Raw genomic sequence first — 26319 nt, 5'->3', positions numbered from 1 at the left:
TCAGCTAAGTTAGATTTTGACTCAATATAACTAAGGACAATATCACATCTTGCCACACAAGCTCGATTAAAATGATGTTTTACCTCAATGTGCTTTGTTCTTGAATGATAAACTGGATATTTGGTCAACTTTATGGTACTCACATTTTCACGAAGGACATATACATTTTTGTAGATGAGTTATCCTCTAAAGTGTGAGTCATCCATAATGTAATACACACTCTCCCATAGCAATGTATTTAGTTTCGATTGTAGAGAGTACAACACAATGTTGTTTGTGACTTGACTAACTAACTAGGAGGATTCAAGGAATTGACATCCTCTTCTAGTGCTCTTTCGATCTAATTTTCATTCTACATAATCAGAATTGGAGTATCCCACAAGATCAAAAGTTTTAGTACTAGGATACCAAAGACCTACATTTTGAGTTCCTTTAAGATATCAAAAAATTTATTTGATGGCACATAAACATGACTCCTTGGCATAATATTGATATCTTATATACATACCCATGACAAACAATATACCGGATCTACTAGCCATGAGATAAAGAAGACTACCTATAGCACTATAATACAATTTTGTGTTAACTTCTTTACCTTCAAGATCATTGCCTAATTTTGTTTTAGTGGCCATAGAAGTAGATATTTCCTTGACATTTTCCATCCCAAGTTTCTTGAAGATTTCTTTGGTATATTTAGATTGATGAATGTATATGCATTCTTTTATTTGTTTAATTTGTAGTCCTAATAAAAATATCAACTCACCAACTAAACTCATTTCAAACTCACTTTTCATGTGATTTATGAACTCATTTAGATAGTCTCTATTTGTATAACCACAAATAATGTCATTTACATAAACTTGGGTCACAAAAATATCATCTCCACTCTTTTTATAAATAAAGTAGGACCAATTTATCCTCTATGAAATCCTTTTGACACTAAAATTATTGACAACCATTCATACCAAATACGAGGTGCTTGTTTTAGCCCATACAAGGCCTTTTTAAGATTATACACATGGTTTAGAAAATCTAAATTTTCAAACCCCAATGGTTCTTAACATAGACTTCTTCCTTAATAAAACTATTTAAAAATGTTGATTTCACATCCATTGATACAACTTAAATCCTTTATGAGCAATGAATGTTAACATCATCCTAATGGACTCTAATCGAGCTACATGCCCTTCTACTTGATTAAAACCTCTAGCAACCAATCTAGCTTTGTTTCTCACAGCCACTCCCTTATCATCAAGTTTGTTCCTAAAAATCTACTTTATATCAATAATTGATTTTTCTTTGAATCTAGGAACTAAATCCCAAACTTGACTTCTGTCAAATTGAGATAATTCATCTTGCATTGCTAAAATCTAATCCAGATCAAGCAAGACATCATCAATAGTTTTTGGTTCAATTTGGGAGATTAAGACTATTTGACTTCCTTTATTTCAAAACTATGATCTAGTTTTTACTTCTTGTGTAATATCTCCCACTAATTTATCTATGGGATGATTAACATTTATCTATGGGATGTAGTAATTGTTGGTTCAACCTTAGGTCAAGGTTGACCTGGTTGACCCGACTCGAGTTGACCTGACTCGAGTTGTATTTTGATGTTTGACGAGAATAGAAAAGTTCTATTCTGATGTTTGACGAGAGTAGAAAAGTTGTATTCTGATGTTTGACAGAATACAAACTTGGAAAATTGTGGGTGCAATCTTTGGTCAAGGTTAACCTGGTTGACCCGAGGTGAGTCGACCTGATTCGGGAAATCCTGGTGAGTGAAGCCAGGTGAAAGTCCTGGTGAGTGAAGCCAGGCAAGGGAAAGTCCTGGTGAGTGAAGTCAGGCAGTTGGAAAGTCCTGGTGAGTGAAGCCAGGCAAGGGAAATCCAGATAGGTCAAGATTGACAAGACATCTGGTGAAAAGTCCAAGCAGGGAGCTTGGCACGAGAAAAGTCCAAGTATGGAGACTTGGCACGGAAAAGTCCAAGCAGGGAGCTTGGCACGGGAAAAGTCCAAGTATGGAGACTTGGCACGGAAAAGTCCAAGTATGGAAACTTGGCATGGGAAGTCGGAGAGGACTTGGGAGCTCGTTCTCCGAACTGTGGTCAGAGAGGGCTCGGTAGCTTATTCTCTGGACCAGATGGAGTCTAAGAGGGCTCGGTAGCTCGCTCTCCGAACTATGTCAGAGAGGGCTCGGTAGCTCGTTCTCTGGACCAGATGAAGTCGGAGAGGGCTTGGTAGCTCGTTCTCCAGACTAGGTCAGAGAGGGCTCGGTAGCTCGTTCTCTGGACCGGACATGGGAAGTCGGAGAGGGCTCGTTCTCTGGACTAGGTCTGAGAGGGCTCGGTAGCTCGTTCTCAGGACCAGGTAGGGTTTAGGGCTGGGAGCTCTAAACCTGGATCGGTCTGGTGACCGATCCAGTGATACGCTGGTTGGCTGATCGGTCTGGTGACCGATCAGTAACCAAACAGTGTGTTTCTTTGAATTACCTGATCAGTCTGGTGACCGATCAGTAATCATACAAAAGCGAAGAAGATCAGGAGAAGAAAAAGGGGGATCGGTCTGTGGACCGATCCACCTGAGTCCTGATCGGTCCACAGACCGATCAGAGAGTTCGGCAACTCTCTGTGAAGCGTGCTGATCAGTCTGGGGACCGATCAGCATAGGTCCTGATCGGTCCCCAGACCGATCAGAGAAGGTCTGGACCGATCAGGGTGGAGCCTGATCGGTCCAGCTCTAGCCGTTGAGTCACAACGGCTAGCTTTCTGCTGTATCCTCTGCCCTCTTCGCAGGTTCGCAGGTTCAGGGATATAAAGGGGTCGAGTGCCTCTACAGTAGAAGGAAGCCACTCTTTTCTTTCTGATCTTACTGTAATCAGAGCTTTGCTGAGCTCTCATTTTTCTGAAGCTTCGTGGAAGCTTCCTTCGGCTGGTTCCTGCTGTTATAGGTGTTTCATGAAGTTGCTGCTTCATCCAGTCGACGAGAAGGCAAGCTGTGTTTTTTACATTCTTACTGCCTTTGTATTGTGCTGTATCTTTGTACTCCTATCTTGCTGTTGCAAGAAGTTTGTGGCGAGGTTTCTCCACCCAGAAGGAGTTTCTATTAGCCGGTTTTTCGGGGTCTCATCCACCGACGGATTGATAGGCTTCGTCCACCTTACGGACACACCGAGGAGTAGGAGTATCATCTCCGAACCTCGTTACATCATCGTGTTTGAGGTTTGATCTTCTCCACTTTCGTTTCTACATTGTATTTCCGCTGCGTTAACCTAAATTGTAGGAAGAAACGTGAATTTGGGGTCGGCTATTCACACCCCCCCTCTCTAGCCGCGTCCGAAGGTCCTAACAAGTGGTATCAGAGCGAGGTTGCTCTTCGTCGGATTAACACCCGGGGGAGCACAAGCTAGAGAATGGATCTACTTGGAGAAGACATCACGATTCCACCCTTCTACGATCGCGACGACTTCGCGTATTGGAAGGTAAGAATGAAGTATTTTCTTATGACTAACCTAGTGAATTGGAATTGTGTACGAGTAGGTTTTACTCCTCCGGTGGATAAAAAGGGAGAACCTCTTGAGAAGAAGAAGTGGACGAAGGAACAAATCCACCAATCCACAATCAACGATGAGGTAACGAAAATCCTTGAATTTTCATTACCTAATGATATCTTGTGTAAGATAGGTGGATACAACGATGCCAAGGAGTTGTGGAACAACTTGGCTAAGTTCCATGAGGAGAGCTCCAATTCAAGTCATGAAGAGGAGTCAAGTGAGCCAAGTAGCTCACATCATGGAGGTATGGAATTAGAAGTTGAGGGCTACTCAACATCTAAGGAAGAAGAGGAGGAGAGTTCTTCATCAAGATTGGTTCAAGAAGAAGCCTCTACCTCCGGAAGGGATGAAGAAGAGAGCGTATATCCATCCTCAACCCTAGGTAACTCAAGCAACTTAATTTCAAATAAATTACATATAATGTGCTTTGAGTGTAGGGAATATGGTCATTACAAGAGTAAATGTCCAAAGAGGATTAGGAAGACTCCACCGGCGCCAAAGGTCAAGGAAGCCGGAGTCCCGATACGCAAGGGCAAGGAGCACGTGGTGTGTTTCCAATGCAAGCAAAGGGGACATTATAGGAGCCAATGTCCGAGGGGGAGGCAACCTCACAAGGACAAGAGACCAAGCACATCAATAGGGGGAGCTAAGGCAAACCCTAAGGTACCCTTTAAGGCACATTATTGCAATTCTAATAAGAAACATGCTAGTAGCTTTATTTCAATTGCCAATGATGATAAGCATGATAACCATAGAATTCGATACATGTTCTTAGGTGCCAAACATGTTAGTCTAGGTAAGGATAATACTAGAAATGCCAACCCTAGAATTAATTCATCTAAGGTTAAGGAAAACCTAGATAGAAATCCCAAAACAACTAGACATATGCCTAGGAATACCTCAAAGAAAAATGGAAAATTAAAACTTGAGGTATTAAAGAAGGAAAATCAAGTCTTGAGGTCAAGACTTGACAATTTAGAAAAGGCCCTTAAGAATTTAGAGAAGTCAACTCTAGGGTCTAAGGGTCAAAAACCAAAGCCCAAGGACATGAGAGGTTTGTGTCACAAACCTAAGTCTCAAGTAGTCAAGCCCACTTATCATGATGTTCCATTCGATTATGGAACAAGACCTAGGGCTAGGAAGACCATCACCAAGGTCACAAGGGGAGTCACCCCTAGAGTTGATATTGATGAGTCTCAAATGACCAAGGCTTTAAAGCCTAGGAGAGTCACTAGGAGGGTTGCTAGGGAAGTCATCCCTAGTGAATATTTAGTGAACCCAATGAGCTCAAATAGGTATTGGGTTCCTAGGAGCGTGATTCCATCACGCTAGATGAATTAGGGTGTGCCAACCTTAATTGAATAGGTAGTTAACCTAATCATGGAAAAATGTGGCACTTTAGGAATGTTCAAGGTGTAATCAAGCCTTGAAAATGAGTTTAAAAAAAAATTATTCCTAAGGTGATTAGCATGTGCCAACCATATTCGAGGAATTCTCTAGGGTCAATCTAGTTGGCACATAGTGATCTAAAACCCTTAGTATATGATTTTAGGTCTATTACACTTAGGAATATAGAATTTATGGCAAAATGATCAAAATTATCAAAATGGAAACTAAGGCTAGAATTAGGTATTTTCTATACCTTTATATATTATTTGCCATGTATTGTTTGTCATATGCCATGTCATGACATCATATTTAATTTATTATCATTTGGAATGTCATGATAATACTTAGGTTAGCTATATGTCATGCCTTATTTAAGTTTCATACTTTATGACATGACATCATGACATCGGCACATATGTTCACTTATGATATTATTTTATGTCATGTCATCATCTCTTGTATTTATGATCAATTAAATTGATTTAAGGATAAAAACACAATTTGATATGGAGATCAAATTGTTGTTTAGAAAATGCATGAGAACTTAGCTTAAGATGACCTAAACCCATATCTCACATCAAAATTGACTTGGATGTGTTTGATACACCTTAGATGTGTGTGATATATTAGGATTATGAGTTAGGATCAAGGTGCATAGTTCTTGTACCTAGATGAGCCTAATTCGAAATTGAGGATCATAGGGAAAGCATGCGTTCAAGTCATGTACACTTAGCCCTAAGGTTGTGGTCCTAAATTAAATGGTTTAAAATCATTTCAAAATTGATTTGAAAAACCTTGATGAAGCTTTTCTAGTGATAGCATTCATCATTGAGCAAGTTGATACAAAGATGGATTAACCTTGAGCTATTTCAAAGTTTTTCGAACTTTGTATCAAGATTTAAAAATGGAAGTTATTTTCATAGAAAACTATTTTTCCATGATAATATATGTTATGAGGAATGTATCCTCAAAATTTTACAATTTTTGGAATTTTCTGTGAATTTTTAGGGGTTTCTGAATTTCGGGAGAAAAATCAGAAATTCCTATCAGAGCTTTGTGGACCGATCAGAGGGGATGCTGATCGGTCCAGGGAGGTCTGGATCGGTCACTGGACCGATCCAGGGAAGTGTGGATCGGTCTGGTGACCGATCCAGTAAAGGGCTGAGCATGCCAAAATGCTGATTTTCGACTGATTGTCTGAAATTTCAGCTGGAAGTTGGTATTTTAGATTTCTAAAGGATTGAAACTCTCCAAGACATTGTTGGTGCAATGGTCAAGGGGGAGTTGACCTTCAGGGGGAGTTTTACCTATTGGTCAAAGGGGAGTTGACTTTTAGGGGGAGTTTTTACTCGATTTCTGAGGATGAGTGATATGGGATTATCACTAAGTTGATTATTGTCTTTAGTATCAAGGGGGAAATTAAGGGTTTCAATGAAAGGTATGGGACTTTCATTAGGAAGAAACTCTTAACCTTGATTCACTCTTTTTGATGTGTGTCAAAAAGGGGGAGAATGTTTAGAAAATGTTCAAGGAAGAACATTGGAGTTTGGGGAGAATGTTCAAGGAAGAACATTCATTGGAGAACTATTGGAAAACCTAAGTTAGGTTATCGGGTTAACCTAACTTGATTATGGTTTTTGTCAAACATCAAAAAGGGGGAGATTGTTGGTGCAACCTTAGGTCAAGGTTGACCTGGTTGACCCGACTCGAGTTGACCTGACTCGAGTTGTATTTTGATATTTGACGAGAATAGAAAAGTTCTATTCTGATGTTTGACGAGAGTAGAAAAGTTGTATTCTGATGTTTGACAAAATACAAACTTGGGAGATTGTCGGTGCAATCTTTGGTCAAGGTTGACCTGGTTAACCCGAGGTGAGTCGACCTGATTCGGGAAATCCTGGTGAGTGAAGCCAGGTGAAAGTCCTGGTGAGTGAAGCCAGGCAAGGGAAAGTCCTGGTGAGTGAAGCCAGGCAGTTGGAAAGTCCTGGTGAGTGAAGCCAGGCAAGGGAAATCCAGATAGGTCAAGATTGACCAGACATCTGGTGAAAAGTCCAAGCAGGGAGCTTAGCACGAGAAAAGTCTAAGTATGGAGACTTGGCACGGAAAAGTCCAAGCAGGGAGCTTGGCACGGGAAAAGTCCAAGTATGGAGACTTGGCACGGAAAAGTCCAAGTATGGAAACTTGGCATGGGAAGTCGAAGAGGGTTTGGGAGCTTGTTCTCCGAACTGTGGTCAGAGAGGGCTCGGTAGCTCGTTCTCTGGACCAGATGGAGTCGAAGAGGGCTCGGTAGCTCGTTCTCCGGACTAGGTCAGAGAGGGCTGGGTAGCTCGTTCTCTGGACCGGACGAAGTCAGAGAGGGCTCGGTAGCTCGTTCTCCGGACTAGGTCAGAGAGGGCTCGGTAGCTCGTTCTCTGGACCAGACGAAGTCGGAGAGGGCTCGGTAGCTCGTTCTCCGGACTAGGTCAGAGAGGGCTCGGTAGCTCGTTCTCTGAACCGGATGAAGTCGGAGAGGGCTCGGTAGCTCGTTCTCCAGACTATGTCAGAGAGGGCTCGGTAGCTCGTTCTCTGGACCGGACATGGGAAGTCGGAGAGGGCTCGGTAGCTCGTTCTCTGGACTAGGTCTGAGAGGGCTCGGTAGCTCGTTCTCAGGACCAGGTAGGGTTCGTGCTGGGAGCTCTAAACCTGGATCGGTCTGGTGACCGATCCAGTGATACGCCGGTTGACTGATCGGTCTGGTGACGGATCAGTAACCAAACAGTGTGTTTCTGTGAATTACCTGATCGGTCTGGTGACCGATCAGTAATCATACAGAAGGGCTGGGGAGATCAGAAGAAGAGTGATCGGTCGCCGAGACCGATCGGGTACGACAGAGAGTTCGGCAACTCTCTGTGAAGCGTGCTGATCGGTCTGGGGACCGATCAGCATAGGTCCTGATCGGTCCCCAGACCGATCAGAGAAGGTCTGGACCGATCATAGTGGAGCCTGATCGGTCCAGCTCTAGCCGTTGAGTCACAACGGCTAGCTTTCTGTTGTATCCTCTGCCCTCTTCGCAGGTTCGCAGGTTCAGGGATATAAAGGGGTCGAGTGCCTCTACAGTAGAAGGAAGCCTCTCTTTTCTTTCTGATCTTACTGCAATCAAAGCTTTGCTGAGCTCTCATTTTCCTGAAGCTTTGTGGAAGCTTCCTTCGGCTGGTTCCTGCTGTTATAGGTGTTTCGTGAAGTTGCTGCTTCATCCAGTCGACGAGAAGGCAAGCTGTGTTTTTACATTCTTACTGCCTTTGTATTGTGCTGTATCTTTGTACTCCTATCTTGCTGTTGCAAGAAGTTTGTGGCGAGGTTTCTCCACCCAGAAGGAGTTTCTATTAGCCAGTTTTCCGGGGTCTCATCTACCGACGGATTGATAGGCTTCGTCCACCTTACGGACACGCCGAGGAGTAGGAGTATCATCTCCGAACCTCGTTACATCATCGTGTTTGAGGTTTGATCTTCTCCACTTTCGTTTCTACATTGTATTTCCGCTGCGCTAACCTAAATTGTAGGAAGAAACGTGAACTTGGGGTCGGCTATTCACACCCCCCCTCTCTAGCCGCGTCCGAAGGTCCTAACAGTAATCACATGCTCAAGTGGTGACTCTTCTATTCCTTCACTCTCACTCTCTTGGTTTTCTTCCCTGTGATTATTTTTCTCATTTAATGTTAATTTTTCCAATTCAATTTGTAATTTGACCTCAATTATTTTTGTATGATTTGAAGTTGAATTTTCTTCAAAAATAATATTTATAAATTCTTCAACTATTTTAGATCTCTTATTGTAAACTCTATAGACTTTGCTATGATTAGAGTACCCTACAAGGATACCCTCATCCACCTTAATGGAGAATTTTCTTAAATAATCTTTGGTATTTAGAATGTACACTTTACATTCAAACACTCTAAGATATTTAATTGTGGGTGGTCTTCAAACCATAATTCATGTGGTGTTTTGTTCAAAACCCTATGTATTAGGATTTGATTTTACACATAGAATGTCATATTTATTGCTTTGGACCATAGGTAACTATGAAGTGAATATTCATTCAACATACTCCTTGCGGCCTCTTGTAAAACTCTATTCTTTCTCTCAATAATTCATTTTGTTGAGATGTCCTAAGGTAGAAAATTCATGTTTATATCCATTTTGTGAGCAAAAATTGGTAAAACTATCATTTTCAAATTCATCTCCATAATCACTTCTTAATTGATTTATTTTTAGATTTTTCTCATGTTCTACTCTTCTACAAAAAGCAATCAATGTTTCTAAAGTATGATCTTTATGTTTCAAGAAAAATACCCAAGTGTATCTAGTAAATCATCTATCACAGCTAAACAATATCTACTACCATTCAAGGAAATATGTTTACTACTATCAAATAAGTCTATGTGTAGTAGTTCTAATGTGACATATGTACTAAAAATAGTTTTACTTTTGTGGGTAGCTTTGATTTTCTTACCCATTTGACATGCATCACACAATTTGTTCTTTTGAATTGTCCTTTTGAAACTTCAACTTTAGCAATCCTTACACCAACTCTTTCTTCGATAGCCTTTTGATATTCCTCATGTTGGTATGAGCAAGTCTCTGGTGCCAAAGCCAAGTCTCTTATTCTTTAGACAGGAAACACTTAGCAAACACATTAGGAGCACTAAATAATTCAACTTGATAAATATTCTCCTTCCTATGACCTATAAGCATGGTGGTGTTTAGTTCACTATGCTTGATTAGACATTGAGATGAGCTAAACTCAACTCTATATCCCAAACCACATAGTTAATTAATACTTAGAAGATTGAAGGTCATACGTTTAACTAATAAGATATTTTTAATCACAAATTGTTTAGAAATTTGAATGTCTCTTATTCCTATAACCTTAAGTTCACCACTATTACCAAAAAAATTGTATCTTTATTTTTATTCTTAAGTGATGAGAATTTTGATGAATCCCCTGTCATATGCTTAGAGCATCCGCTATCTATAAATCATGTTGTTGGATGCTTCCCCTCGGTGCATGCTTGTTCAAACACAATGAACTAAATGTATCGGTACCCAAATGTTGGGTCCAATAGCATCAATAATATATTGCTTGGGTATCCAAACTTGCACAATTTTAACTTTTGAAACATGATTTCTACTAATTAGGGGCATAAATTTAATTTTTTTGTGCTTTGGTTTGTACCCTAATCTTGCTTTGTTATAAACCGCCCTTTGAGATCCTAAAATTATGTCTAAATATTTAGAACTTGAAGTAAATTTTTTGAATGTCCTTCTAAGATCATCTATTTGCAATTTTAATGATGCATTTTCATTCTTGAGCTCATCAAATTGACTAATAGCATTTTCATAATGCATGCAAGTCTCACATGATACATTTTCCTCTCGAAATGACTTCAATTTATTTTGCAATTTACTAACCTTACTTTTTAATTTTGACAAAGTATTTGTTAAATATGTGATAGTAGCATACATCTTATCAAGATTGGGAGAGGTTATTACCTTGTTATCACTAGATGATGACTCACTTGAGAATTCCACATCCTTACTATGGCTATCTTCACCTTTACTACTCTCCACATTGCTTAACACCATGAGTGCCACATGCCTTGAACTCTTCCCTTCATCTTCATCTAATGAGCTTGAAGAGGAGTCATCTCATGTGGCTTTCAAAGCCTTCTTCTTCATAAGTTTATCCTCTTGCTTCTTCAATTTTAAACATTCAGATTTGAAGTGTCATTTCTTATTGCACTCATAACAAACCACATTAGTTTTTTAGACTTTGAATTCACCAGAGATTTACCTCTTCTTTTTTTGTTATTGTTGAACCTCCTAGAGCATCTCATCATTTTTCGAATAAAGTTTTCCATCTCGCTTAATGATAGCTCCTCGTCACTATCACTCTCTTGTTCAGATTTGAAGGACTCTTTATTATTCTCCTTCTTTTTTTTTGTTCTTCTTCTTTCTCTTTTCGCTTCTAACTAAAGTTATACCTTTCTCCTTATGACTTGCATTAGCTTGTTCATTCTACTTCATAAAAATAATTCATCTAGTTTAACAATTAATAAGTCCCTTGAAATCTTGTAGGCATCTACCATTGATGATCATAGTGAGTTTCTTATGAAGGATTTAAGAGCATACCTAATGCGAACTCAGTTCTCCACACTTTATCCAACCGAATGGAGACCATTTAGAAGTTCCTTGAACCTCTCATGTAGTTGACTTATAGTTTCTCCTTCCTTTATGACAAAATTTTGCATTTGCTTTATTAGATTGTCCCTCTTTACAATTCTTGAGTCCTTTGTGCCTTCATTTAGCTCAATGAGCTTGTCCTACAATTTCTTGACACTCTTGGATAGACCAACTTTGTTGAGTTGCTCCAAACTTAGTCCACATTGAAGGATTACAGTAGCCTTAGCATTTTCTTGTGGCATCCACTTTTGTGAAGTAAACTATTAAGAAGATTCTAGAATTTTTCCATCTTCCAAAGTTGACACAACGAAGCCCTTGGTCATAGAGAACCAATTATCAATTTTTGTCATGAGATTGTTCTCCTTGCGACTCTTCCAGTAGGTGAAGTTGTTTCCTTCATAGTGGCGATCGAGTAGTGCTATGACCCTCTTTCAAAGACATTTTGTAGCTCTAAACTTTTGCTCCTTTGGATGTGAGTTTTCTAAAGAAATCTTACTCTGATACCACTTGTTTGAAGCTTGAGAGCTAGACAGGGGAATGAATAGCTCGCTTCACTTCTTCAAAGTTGATTGGCAGCGAAAAACTTAAAATAAAACACAACACTAACACCTGTAATTTTATTTAGTATCTACCTCCTTAAGGTGATTAATTCAAGGGTCACTCCGAGCTATCTACTCCCACTATCACTTCTCCTTCTCGGACCAAAACTAAAGGTGGAGAAACATTTTTTACAATGCGATTACAAAGATTTGCAAATGAAATAGCAACAGTAGAGAAGAAAAAAATATTACAAGTTTTTGGCTTAGTTCTCCTTCTCTTGGTTGCTTGAAGATCTTGTAGATGGAAGCTTAGAACTGAGATAAGCAGAAGAATAACAATGGAATAATAGTTTTTGTAAGTACTCCAAGTTGATTTTGATGTAATCAACCGAGTTAAAATAAGTCCTATGTTATTTTGATATCTTGTATCTAAGTGTGTAGGAACTTAGGAATATATGAAGTCGAGTGGAAGATGTAGTAGATGAGAAGGATGGCATGGGAAGTGAGTCGACGAACTCAATGCATTCAAGGGATGAGATACTGTGAAAGAGTACACAGGTGTACGAGAAGGATGTGTGTGACATTCAAGGGTTGAGAAGCTGGGGATGAAGCATGATTGAGGAGAAGGTCAGAGTTGAGTTCGGGTGAGCTCAACTCCTGACGGTCGGAGCATCACCCAAACAAGAGTGAAGAAAATTTAACCAGTTTTGATGCTTAACTAGTTGAGCTATGTAGTGGAAGGCACCCTCAAGGTGATGGAAGACGCCCTCATGCCTGGTGGAAGACGCCCTCAAGGTGATGGAAGATGCCCTCTTACCTTTTCATAGAAGAGACTCTCAAGGTGATGGAGGGTGCCCTCAATCTGGTTGGAGGTGCCTCCAGAAGTCGTTACCCTCTTGTTGGAAAGGATAAAACTCCATTGGATTAAGGATAAACTTTATCCTCTTGAAGGTGCCCTAAACCTTATTAGAGACACCTCCAAGCGACGAAAACCAATGGTAACATCTGTCCAAAATGCTATCCTAGCTATTTTCTTGAGTTATCAATGTTTGTAAGAGACTTCTCCGCCTACAACTAAGGAGATTCTTTTAGTGCTTTTATTGCCTTGTAATAACAACCATATAGGTTGTAACCAAGTAAAAAATCTATGCCTCTTATTTTATTTCTTTATGTTGTTATTAATTATTCTATTTATCTAATATTCATGTCCTTGCTAAGTTCTAAGAAAAAGAAATTTCTAACTTCAATTATAGGGCTATTCACCCTCCTCTAGCTGGACTACTAGGACCTATAAGTGGTATTAGATTCCAACCGTCTTAGAAGAACTAATCACTAACTGAAGCAATGAGATAATGGTCAGATCTAGTATTCATCCGCTAAAGTTCTAGGGGGAGTCCGCGATGTAAAAAAAGCAAATGGAGGTATTTTTTAAAATACTTTGAAAATTTTTAATAATCAAATATGGTTTTGTAGCACCTAAAGATTAAAATGAAGCTTAAAAAGAATAATACATGTGGACCAAAAAGGAACGTTCTGACTTAATGGCGAATGATAAATTAGAGTTCCATCTGCTGAGCCTTCTTCTACCCCAAGAAGTCAATCAGATCGACAACTATGGCTCAGCTAAAGACATTTGGGAGAAGTTCCTAGAGTACATGAAGAGACCTTGAAAGTTAAACTTGCAAGATGGAACCTACTCCAGAATCAACTCAGCAACCTCCTGATGGAAAAGGAAAAGATAGTACCTCATATACACATAAGAATCAAGGAGCTAATCACCGGATTAATGAACCTCGGAGAAATAGTAACTGATCGGGACTTGCAAAGGTTGCGTTAAATGTGTTCCCAAGAACACTGGAATGAACGTCTATAGTAGACTCCTACTATATCTCCAAGGACCTCGAGGATAAATACTTTAGAAAGTCTATTTTTTACTTTTGAATTACACAAGTTTTAATGTGTAGTAAAAAGAAAGGAGCCAAGTTAGAACCTAGCTTTACAAGCCAAGAAGGACGAACTGGATTCTGATACATCCCTCGACAAAGATTAAAGAGCATACATGGTAAGAAAATTTTTAAAATTCTTTAAGTCTAACAGTTTTAACAAGTCATAGGACAAGAAGCCTCTTTGAGGAAAAAGGAGAATAAGGTGGTACAACTGTAATAAAGAAGGTCATGTAAAAAATAACTACCCAAAATTGAAGGAGAAAGACAAGGACAAAAGGCCAACATGAATGAAGCACAAGAACCTTAAGACGATGTGGGATGAATCATCATCATCCTAATCAAAGATCGATGCATACATCGGACTTACACTAATGACAAGTTACCAAAAAGATAAAGACAAAGAAAGTTTATCCGAGATGAGCATTGATGAAGGAGGAGTTATTTCAGAGGAAAGTAGCGATGAAGGGGAAGAGTCAAACTTCAAGATCGACATGGTAAATGAGGTATGCCTTCTTCCCCCTAACCAACTTTATGAAGGTATAAAATTAATGTCTAAATTATTATATAAGTTTAAAATTGAGAATATCAAATTGAAAAAGGAAAATGTAGATTTAAAAATTATTTTAGTTAAAGCATGCCCATTAGAAGATTTTGATAGAATTACAAATGAAAAAATAACTGAACAAATAGAAAAAGATTTTCCATGTTCAAGCTCATATGCCCCCACAAAATAATTTTAAAAATTTTAGAGGGTTAAATTGGTATTTTAGATCTCATAAGGGTCAAATTAGAAAAGTAACTCAAAAATATATTCTAAAAAATTATCTTGTTAATCATGTAGGTAGAAACTTATATTGGGTTCCTAAATTATCCTTAGTATAATTAAAGTAAATTTCTATACATGCTTTAGATTTAATCTGCTTTAATTTTTAATATTGCTTACAAAATTAATTAGTTTATATACATAATCTTCATAATTCCTATTGAATTTTTTCTCTTTAATGAAAAATAATTAACTGATGGTATAAAATTTTTCAGGATATTTAGACTACTAAATAATTTTTTTATGAATTTTTTTATCAAAACATGTAATTTAAAGTTTAAAATTTTTTGGAGATGAATTTTAAAAAAATAAATTTTTGATAATTACCATTGTATTTTTAATATCTACAAAAAAAATCTTCCATGTTTTTAGAATTCAAAAATTAGTTTTAAATATTTATTTTTAAAAATAACTTCATTTGTTTAAGGCAATTCCTACTGTGAAAATAAAAAATATTTTATGCTTGAAATTTTTATTATGATTTCAAATTATTATGTTTATCATTTCTAAAAAGTTTCAAGATTTTTTGACACATTAAAATAATTATTAAATTATTTTTTAAAAACCCCTGATTAATTGTTTAAAAATTATCCTTTTTTGAATTTAATTTTGATAAAATGTCATATTCTTGAAAATTATTTTAAACACCCTAAGAATATTTCCCAATTTTTTAATTACTATTTATATTTTTCCTAATATTTTTTTATGTGATCAAAGGTGGAGAATAATTAAGTGTTAAGTCTAGGGGCGATTTTATTGCATTTATCACTTGCAATTATATGACATATTTATTTAGTTGAAATTTTAATTATCATATTTAAGTTATTATTTGTTTGTTTAACCCTAATTTTAAATCGGTTGATGCACATCAAAAGGGGAAAGATTGTAAGTATCCCAAGTTAGTTTTGATATGATTAACTGAGTTAAGTTAGGTCCTGTGTTGTTTTGATAACTTGTGTCTAAGTGTGCAGGAACTTAGGAACACAGGAACTCGAGCGGAAGATGTAGCGGACAAGAAGAATGGCATGGGAAGCGAGTCAACGGGCTCAGTGCATTCAGGGACAAGATGTTGCGGAAGAGTACACCGATGGACGAGAATGACGCGTATGATGTTTGAGGGACGAGAAACTGAGGAGGAAGCCTACTCAATGAAATGGTCGGAGTTAGGTTCCAGTGAGCTCAACTCCGGGTGGCCAAAGCATCACCCAGAGAAGATTGGAGAAGACTTAACCAGTTTTGAAGGTTAACTAATTGAGCTGGCTGGTGGAAGGGACCCTCAAGGTGATGGAAGGCTCCTTCGTGCCTTTTCATGGAAGGAGCCCTCAAGGTGATGGAAAGCACACTCAATCTAGTTGGAGACGTCTCCAATAGCAGTTAACCTCCCATTGAAAAGGATAAAACTCCATCGAATTAAGGATAAACTCTATCCTCTTGGAGACGCCCTGGACCTCATTGGAGGCACCTCCAAGCGACAAAAACTAACAGTAATATCTACCCAAAATGATATAAATAACATCCTGAAGTTAGGAACTAAGACAACAACTTCTGAAATTAATTCCTAACTATTTTCTTGAGCTGTCAACATTTGTAAGAAGCTTCTCCGCCTATTACAAAGGAGATTTTTTTTAGTACTTTTTATTATTTTAGATTAATAACCATCTAAGTTGTAACCAAGTAAAAAATCTCTGCCTCTTATTTTTTTCTTTATGTTGTTATTAATTATTCTGTTTATCTAATATTTGTGGCGTTGCTAAGTTCAAAGCAAAAGGAATTTCTATTTATCGAACGGCTTGGTCAAAACTCGATTCAAGCTTGAAGTTGACCGAGCTTAAGTCGAGCTTGAGCCAACTTGATTAGAAATTGAGTCGAGCGTGAGCCTAATTATTACATATTATAATATATATTATAATATATAATATATTAATTTATTTATTAAAAAATAATAAAAAAATAAAAAAAATTCGAGCTTGAGCTCGAGCCCATAATTAAATAATGAGCTCAATTCTACAAGCTCGAGCGAGCTTGAGCTCGAGCTGAGCCAGTATAAATTGAGTTGAGTCGAGCTTGATCCTAGACTGGCTCGAGCTCGACTCGGCTCGTTTACTGCCCCTACTTGAGTTCAGATCCTTTGGTCCACAATCCCTTATCCCCTCCTAGTCTCTTCTGCCATTTGCACATCGAATCGTGGTCAGAATCCAATCAAAATCTATTACAATTTCTCCTGGATTCACCTTCTCACCTAGGTTATAGTTTGGGTCAAACCAAGGGGGCGGAGGACGCCTGCTGTTGGATGGATTGTATGGTGCTGACAAGTGGGTGGCCCGCCCACCGTCTGCGGCCTCCGGTAGCCTGGCTTAACCCAAACTATAACTTAAATGGGAAGGTGAACTTAGGGGAGATTGCAACCAATTTTAACTGGATTCTGACTGTGATCTAACATGCAAATGGTGAAAAAGACCAAGACAGAACTAGGGATTATAGACTAGAGAATCTGTTCCCCCTACTTGCCCTTGTTGGCTCCAACCCGCTACCATTTGATAAGATTTTAAGGAATTATTGTTTTATTTCTTTGATTCATTCGTTTACTCTTGGAGAATTATTCTATCTATAATAAAATTATACTTTTAATAAAATTTTATTAAGCTTTGATTGGCTTAAAATTTAATTTCTTAAATATGTTGTTATAAATTTAAGATTTTCCATACATGTAATAATAAAGTTTTTCATTTTTTTTTAAAATTTTCTAATTTGGTCTCTTACCATTTTATCTTCTATATTTGTTCAATAATTTTTAAAAAATAACTCTCAGATAGATGATGAAAACGAAATAAATGTAAAATGAAAAGACAATGAAAGAAAATTGTAATTAAATAATCTCAAAATATAGCCTATGTGGTTTGGATATATAATCTTAAACCAATATCATTAATTTACTTTAAAACACTTAAATTTTTTTCCTTTTTGTCAAAATATTTTAATTTTGATAAAAAAGAAATTATAATATTTTTTTAAAAAATCATCCATAATTCCAATTTTTATTTTTGTTGGCAAGACTTTCTTTTTCCCTTGATGAGATGAGATGAGATGAGAAGAGAAGAGATGAGATGGATGAGAGGAGATATCATACCATTATAATAAAAGATAATTATATTCATCCGTTTTTCACAAGTCATTTTCAGATCGTATAAAAAGAAGTAAATCACGAAGTCGATTTATATTTAAGTGTCAAATGAATAGGCAGTGAGATGTTATACAAGAACATGAAAAATGATGAATGTGGTGAGTAGAAATGAGTGAGACTTGTCCCCCATGATTGGTGGCCCTATGAGCTGGCCTTTAATTTCTCCCTTTATTTTTAAAATTTTTATTTCAGTTGCACACAGATGGCTGTGTGGAATGCAAAATAAACACTCAAATTTTGATTTTTCAATTCGTGTATCATGAACTTGTAGCCATTCCTTATTAATTGTACGTCCTAATCGATCAACTACATGCCTTTACTACCATTGTCGATAAGTCGATGACGACATCATTAGATTAGACACGAGATTAAAAGGAAGAGAAAGGGCAATGGGCTACCGATGTGAGAATATCAAAGCTCTTACCTCATTTTTTTTCTAAAATATATATTTATTTTGGGCGCTATTGTAGAACTTACCACATAGAATTTCAGCTCTAGTCAACATTTGTAATACTATGTTATAACAATTAGAAAAATGTAGCTCCTATGAATATTTCATCTTTGACAACACTGATTAACATTATATTATATAGTTATGAATTGTAATTACTACAACATAACATAGACACTTGATTTCTAACTCATACTGATCAATATTATATTATAACAACTATGATTTATAACTATTACTACTACTAATTTTAAATTATTATTTTTAGTTGCTATAGTAGTTATACCCGGTAGCTACTATAATATCATAAAAACTAAACCTATTTGTAGAATGAAAATGAAGTTAAGAGGGATGAGACTTGTTTTTGATGATAAATAAAAAAAACACACGCAATAAAAAAGAACACCTGTTTAATTTTTATCCTTTTTATTTAATCCAAAGAATTAAAATTTTTAAACTATTAGTAACGCTAAGAAACGCTCAAATCTATTAAATTCTAGATGAAGCCGCTGTCTAAAAAACGTAGTTGTTTTACTAAATTCCGGCCACTCCCTTCCCTTCCCTTCCATTAGGATCTAATTAAGCATTTTTTTTCCCGGCCTTATCGGACCATGGAGTCCCAACAATTGAATCAAGCAACTCATCTTTGCGGCTAGGTGCATCATCGAGCATTTCATCTGCTCTTAGTAGTGTGCTATTTGTAGAAATGATTTAACAGGTTTTCATGCTCAAATAAGTGACGTAACCCTATGCTGATCATTAAAAGATTACACAATCTCACACACACAAAAACAAAAAAAACAAAAATCTTGAACCATTGGAAGTGGCATTGATGCAATCTGTTATTACCAAAATGATGAACATAACAAAAGTAGTATGGAACGAACAAATAAGGTGTTCCCTCAAGTGCTCCCAAGAAGGAGATCAGATGGTGGCAAACTTGGGGCTTGCAGTCACTTGGGGGACTTGGTCTGCATGAGCTGAGTGCCATTAGAGGTCTCAACTCTGAAGATCTCAGTCACAGAGGTCTCAACTCTATAGGTCTCAGCCACAATTCCAAATGTCTTGGCCATACTCTGGAGGTCTTGGTCATAGAGGTATCGTGTGGGTCTCAACCACAGGGTTCTCGACTATTGCTAATAAGTCAATCGAGAGATAGCCCACTACTTAGTCCAAGCATGTAGAAGAGGCCTAACTTCGCCTCTGTGCAATCCAAGCCCAATTGGAGCAGCATGTAAGAAATCATCACACCATATCTCCAAGAGAATGTCTCTGCCACCGACGAAGATTGGGATAGGATTCCCTCATGGGATAGAACTAGACGTTTTCCCCATATGGACCCAACACCCGCTTCCATCCTAATGGGATTGAATTCTCCTTCTAGAGGAGAAGGCAGAAGAGAGACTTTAAATAGGAGAAGGGCTAGCATTCAAGAAAAGAAGTAACTCGCCTAGATTCCATACTTCTAAGCTTCATCCCGCCATTCCTTAAGAGTTGAAGTTGTCACGTTTTCTTGGCGGCATCCATGAACATAACAAAAGTTGTATGATGTCCTTCCACAGTAAAGTGCAAGTAGTTCTGTCTATGAGTGAACATTTTTTGCAGTAAGTTTTGTCAGTGTATCTTGTAGATCCATGTTATCCATATTTTTATTGATTAACAACGAGCTACAGAACAGAATCATGTCAAAATAGACGTGCATAAAACAAGAAGATGACCATTGTAGCAGTTTACATCAACATAAATACATAATATGAGCTTATTAGAGACTATTAAGTATCAAAATTTAACCAAAATATGCAAGTCAAGTTGTTCTAGAGGTAGCTTAATCTGACAATGTTATGTTGTGCCAAAACAGGGCGATATGATTCTTGATCACAATGGCAATCTACATCCTTGTATGCCTACTCGTTAAGCTAAACCGACAGCTAGTGTTAAAAATTGTACTGACAAAGACAATTATAAAACCTTATCATTGTAGAAACTTACCTCTACAAACTCATATCAAACTGTTCAATGCCTAAATTTGATGAAATCAACTTGACTGAGAGGTTTATATGCCAAAATGCATCTATATATATCAATGAAACCATTTACGTACAATCACAAAGAATAGCATGTTGAACTGTAAAGGAAGCTGAAAATTGCTTCTGATACATCACCATTCTTATCACGACATTATTTCATTTCACGGACTTAAGAAGGAAAAAAAAATCAAAAATTATATTTACCTTTAAAAAAATGGTTTAAGATTTAAACACAAACTATACCACATACCAATTTACGATCTCAATGCCAGGCAAGACTAATGAATGAGTGTCGTATAGCAATTTAGATTGGGAATTGATCTAATGAGACCTTCAATTTTCAGATGCTATACAAATGAATAATATGTTGAGCACACACTTCATGCCAAAATGTATGAAATTTTGCATCTCATGGGTGTAAGATCATCGCGCCATCGTGATATGGAGTAATTGCTGGGAAGAATGGTTATGATAAATGAAACCCTGGGCCACTTAAAGAAGTCCATGCAAAAAGACCTCCACACTGCCAGCATTCAAACTCTTGGGCTGGTGCAACAACAGCCGGGTAGCAAAGTCAAACTGGAAGGAGAAGTACTTACAGTTGAAGCAATTGACTATGCAACAAGCCTCAGGCGAGTTGCTCCATCCCATTGTTAGCACCATCCACGCTTCCTACAGAACCTCACCAGAGGCCACATGCCAGGACACTATTTCATTGATATTGTACAATAGTGCAGAAAATAAAGGTATTTTTTAAAATAAAAATATGTTGAGGTGGGATGGAGTTTGATAATAAATAAAGAAGGATCCCCTTTTAAGGATTGCAATAAAAAAGAGCACTACTTTTATTTTTGCCCTATATATACAAATGCTCAAGTATAGACTTTTGTCATATGAAACAAGATAAAATTATTTAAGTATAGATGATGATATAGTAAAAAATAGAGTTCAATGGAATAAAAGGATCCATATAATCGAGATATATATATATATATATATATATATATATAAATCTTAAAATTTTTGATATGACTTTTAGATTAAGAAGAATTGTCTTAGGCCATTAAAAATTTATAATTGACCCCTATCAACTCAAAAAAAAACACTTAAATACTCCACATGCGACTACAACTAAACCTTTTATATATTTTTGTCAAAGTAAGTTATTTTAGATTATCAATTCACTATTTCTACTTAGCTTTTGAATCTAAAACATATATGTAAAATACAGAAAAAGAGAAAATAACCATAAGGAAATTTTTTGAAATTTTTCAGGAATTTTTCAGAGTCCGTATGGCTTAAGTTACGGGGATAAATATTGGGTCCCGGGAAAACATGTTTAGGCTATCCCGTTTTAACGAGGAAAAGTCGAATTTTTCCTTTTCTTTTATTTCTTTTTCTTTTTCTATTTCTTTTTCTTTCCTCCGTTTTCTCCTCCCGCGTGCCGTGCCCTAACCTCCGCGTACCCGATCCATCCTCGACGTCGATTCCCTTCTCCTCTCACGCTGATCTCTGCCCTAACCGCACACGGCGGTTTCTTCTTCCCGAGGGTACAAAACCCGTGCCCGATCACTTCTCGCCTCTTCTTCTTCTCCCGAACTTCTTCCCCTCTTCCTTCTCTACCTCTTCATCGCCGGCGATCACCGATCGTGAGGCGTAGGCTGTCGTGCGACCTTCTCGTTGTGGATGCCGATCATTGTCGCTAGGGTTGATCCACCAATCTCCCCTGCTACGACATTGTGCCCTAGTCCCGACATCACTGTCGAGCCCTAGCTTTTGTACCCGACACCAGTAGAAGACTTGCCGCACTGACCTTCGCCAGAGCAGGTCGAGACCAGCGCTATGGCGTCCACGATCTGCCACCGTCGACCCACTACTGCCCTACCGTGGCCACCACTCCGGGTCCTTATACCGTCGTTGTCCCTCTGCTCCGGTCCACTTCCTCAGTAGCCACCCACTTTGACCTGGCATCGCTGATTCTCCTTCCTTTACCCTCTGCCTTTGCTAAAGAGGATCAGATTTCAGACAGGAGCAAGGAATCCAAGCCCTAGTCTCACCCTATGTTAAATCTCCGACAGAGAGGAAGAACTTGATATTAAGTTAGGTAAGACCTAATTGGGAATTTGGATTGGGATCCTTTGCTGAATTTGTTGGCTGATAATTGTGGTACTCGTCACTGTTTTTCCACAGCATCTCCTGCGAATTTCGGCAATGGGTTCGTCAGGATTGGTTCAGCGGCTGAGGCATCAGTTTCGGGTGAGTTTTTGGATTGAGGTAAATGCATTGATGTTAGTATAAAAAGGGTTACATAGTTAGATGCTATTCATCTTGTTCGTTAGGTTTAATCCAAATAATGGAATAACTAGGGTCAAAAGGTTGGATTAATCTAAGCTTCGGGTTAGATCCGATTTATTTAAATTAATCGAGATTAATGAATGAATTAGGGTTCCTGATAAATAAGGATTTTGGTTTAGTTATCTTGTTACAATAAAACTTACCTAAACCGTACGATTTATTACAGAATTCGGATTCGGGACGAGCACTTCGACATAGAGGTTGATTAGCTCGATCTACATTGAAGGTGGGTACCTCGACTTATCTATTTTGATATGTCATTTGATATGCATAGTAATTTTTAACAAGTAGTAATGATTATGTTTCATATCTGCATCGATTTGTCACTACCGGATATCTGTTACATGCTTGTTTTTGCTTACCTATTTTGCATTTCATGTTAGTACCCACCTAATTATATATGCTTATAGGGGTAGTGACATAATCATACCTTATTATGTTCAGGACCTAGGTTTTTATACCATATCTGCCCTGTGTACCTAGACCATTGATCGAATCTATTTATCCTATGGTACACATTATGTAGAGATGGACAGGATCAGGATATTTCCATTCTTAGTGTCATGCACCATCTCGCATGATTGCATGTTGTGCGATAGTCGGCTCCATTATTGTTGAGCACATCGCCAGTTATATAGATCTGCACACACCACCACTCATGGGTTAGTGGTATGTCAGGCAGGGTGTGTGGTAGTTCTACTGTTAGGCTCCGCTGGTCCGGTGACTCAGCGTGGTAGCCGGCAGACAGTTCTACTCTGTTAGGCTCCGCTGGTCTGGTGACGCAGCGTGGTAGCCGGCAGACAGTTTTGCTCTGTTTGGCTCTGTTGGTCCACTCATAAGTAGTGTAACGCGGTATGGTAGCCGGCAGGGATCCCTCCTCTGGACTGGTTGTTGGGTTTTTCGGGCCGTGAAAATCGCTTTTTCGCGTCACGGAAACCCCGAAACTCCCTAGCCAACGGATCCGTGCGAAGAGTATAGAACAAAAATTTACATGTACGAATTTACTAACTAGATCTACACTTAGATCTACATGTTTAGAAGGTTACCCTTGTTGCGTGCCTTTTGCGAATCCCGCTCATCCAAGGTGCGCCGGATCTCGAGTGTGTTCAAACGTACACACCTCTAGTAGTATCCACACGAACAAGAAGTGTTCTCTAACACTCAAGGATGGAGAAGAGAACACCACAAGTGTGCTAGCACTTCTTGATGCTCTCGGATAGGATTGGAAGATGAAGAAAGGAAAAGAAGAGAACACACTCCTCTAAAAACTCTATGTGACTTTCACTAACCTTTCTTCTTGGATTAGATTCACTCACCTTTCTTCTTCCTTGCTTGAAACCGGCAACAGTAGCAAAGGAGGAGGAAGAACCCAAGGAAGAAGATGCAACAATGAACACACATCAATGCCACAAAACAAAAACCTCCACCCACATTAGTGTGGCCGGCCACATCTTGTAACTGCCCTCATTTAATGTGGTCGGCCACATTAAATGGAATGGGATGTGTAACCTCCATGAGGTGGCACACCATGATGAGGTGGAGATGATGTGGCAAGGTTAGTCATGCCATGTAGGATGAGTCAACCTTCATGATGTGGCAATACATCAAGTCAAACTTGATGTTTCAACTTCCATTTGGTTAAGTCAAAATTGACCAATTCTCTTCCTTGTTGAGTTAAAACCAAACCTTTGGTTCAAGTCAATTTTAATCTAATGAATCTCAATTCATTAATATAAATTGACTCAATGAATCAAATTTAAATTAGACTCATTCAACAATTGAATCTAATTGAGTCTAACTCAATAAGTCTAATTTGAATTAATCTGAATCCAATCTTTGATACATCATATGAACCTAATTCAATTGGTTCATCATATGAACCTAATCTCCATCCACTTGTTCTTTGTGTGTGACCCAATAGGTTCTTGTAACGTTGGCAATATTTCTAAACTCCTTTAGAAAACATAAGCAATGAGCGGCATCTAGCAATACATCATTGCTACCCAATGTTACAAGAATGTTGAGATCCAACATCACATTGTGACTACTAATTGTGACTCCTCACAATATATGACAAGTGTCCTTCTATCCTAGACATCTAGATTGATCAATGTGAGGCATAGACCGTGTCATCCTCTGATCAATCTAAATCTTGAACTCCAAGTAGACTCACTAAAACAAATGAGCTCAATATCTCATATTGACTCATTTGGGCATGACTATGCACTTCGTGGTCTCACTCTATCAAGAATACCGATGTCTCTCCCGTCATATAGGAGGGATAGATCCCATCTACATCACTCACATCCCTCTGCATAATTCGTTACATACCCAGTAATCGCCTTTATAGTCCACCCAGTTACGGGTGACGTTTGACGAAACCAAAGTACATAACTCCTTATGTAGGGATCCATGGTGACTTCAGGTCCAAGGACTAGTAGTCATACTAATAGCCACATGAGAAAGTATATGACACTCATATAACGATCCATGATACTTTCTCATGGCGGGTCATTCAGTATACATTATCTTATGCATACTCATGTGTCAACTTGATATCTCTATATCCATGACTTGTGAGATCAAGTCATCGAGTTGACTTACATGCTAGTCTTCTTGCATTAACATTGTCCCTGAATGTTAATACTCGACTAGGAATGATTAAGAGTAGTGTTCCCTATATCATCTCACTATCGGTTCAGCTAACCGATTGATATAGGTAAGAACCTTCTACTCAAGGACGTTATTATACTTAGTTTATTTGGCACCAATACAAGTAAGTATAATAATAAAAAACCAAATACCTTTATTTATATAGAATATGATACAACAAGTCCACAATACAATCATCAAATGATTGGCTCTAGGGCTCTAGCTAACACTGGTTCAGGGAGATGAGAGCATTGAACTCCCCCACTTATGATTTGGGATAAGGAGGATAGGTGTACTCCGACAACATCCCGTCCACTCGGTCACTCAGGAGCAGTGATGGCAGAGTGCAAGGTTGTCACAACCCTACCCACTCGGTCTCACCATCGTGTGTGAGATGGCTGACTGCAGTAGGGGTGACCAGGACATGTCATTGGCATCATACACATTGATGCATTTATTGCTTGTGTTTGTTGCACTTATATGCTACATATTTGGTGGATGCATATGTTTGACATGCACATAGGATTTCTATACCTCTCGATCTATTATCCATATACCAGGTCATGGTTAATACAGCTTTTCTCCTATATATTTCAGTTTGCGTTTATCATTCCTATATCAGGAGACTGTACGCATAATTATTGCTATTGGTTATTTCTTACTATACATATCAGTAGTTAACCGCTGAGGAGTTGACTCACTCCGTTGTTATTACTATTTTCAGGTTGAGGCTATCCGGAGAGTTCCAATCGCTAGCCCCCCTATAGATCGCGAGGATATTTATTTGGTCATTTGGTTTTTCTTATGATGCTATATAGACTACGTTTTAGACTTGTATTAGTTTTGTTCTATGGATTACTGTATGGTCTTTTGTTTGTCGATGGGTTTTCTTTTTATATTTATTGGATATGTTCTGCTACATGTCTGCCTAGACGGCAAAAGAGGTGAGTTGATTTTATTTGCGTCGTTGTAATTTGTGTTTTATGGGTGTAGTTGAGTAGGATATAAGTTTTGAGCTTTATGGGTGTAGTTGAGTAGGGTTTTTGAGATTGTTTTCCTTATCGTTGCATTAGTTTAGTTTTACTATTAAATTGCGTGGGTGTTTGCTTATTTTTATTGTTATTGTTTGGGTCGTGTTGGCTGAGGTATTTGGATGGTTGTAGGAAGTTTCAGATTGTCAC

Source organism: Zingiber officinale, chromosome 11A, assembly GCF_018446385.1.
Source record: "Zingiber officinale cultivar Zhangliang chromosome 11A, Zo_v1.1, whole genome shotgun sequence".
In the NCBI taxonomy this organism is placed as follows: domain Eukaryota; kingdom Viridiplantae; phylum Streptophyta; class Magnoliopsida; order Zingiberales; family Zingiberaceae; genus Zingiber; species Zingiber officinale.
The sequence above is the reverse complement of the archived record's forward strand: the minus strand, read 5'-3'. Positions refer to the sequence as shown.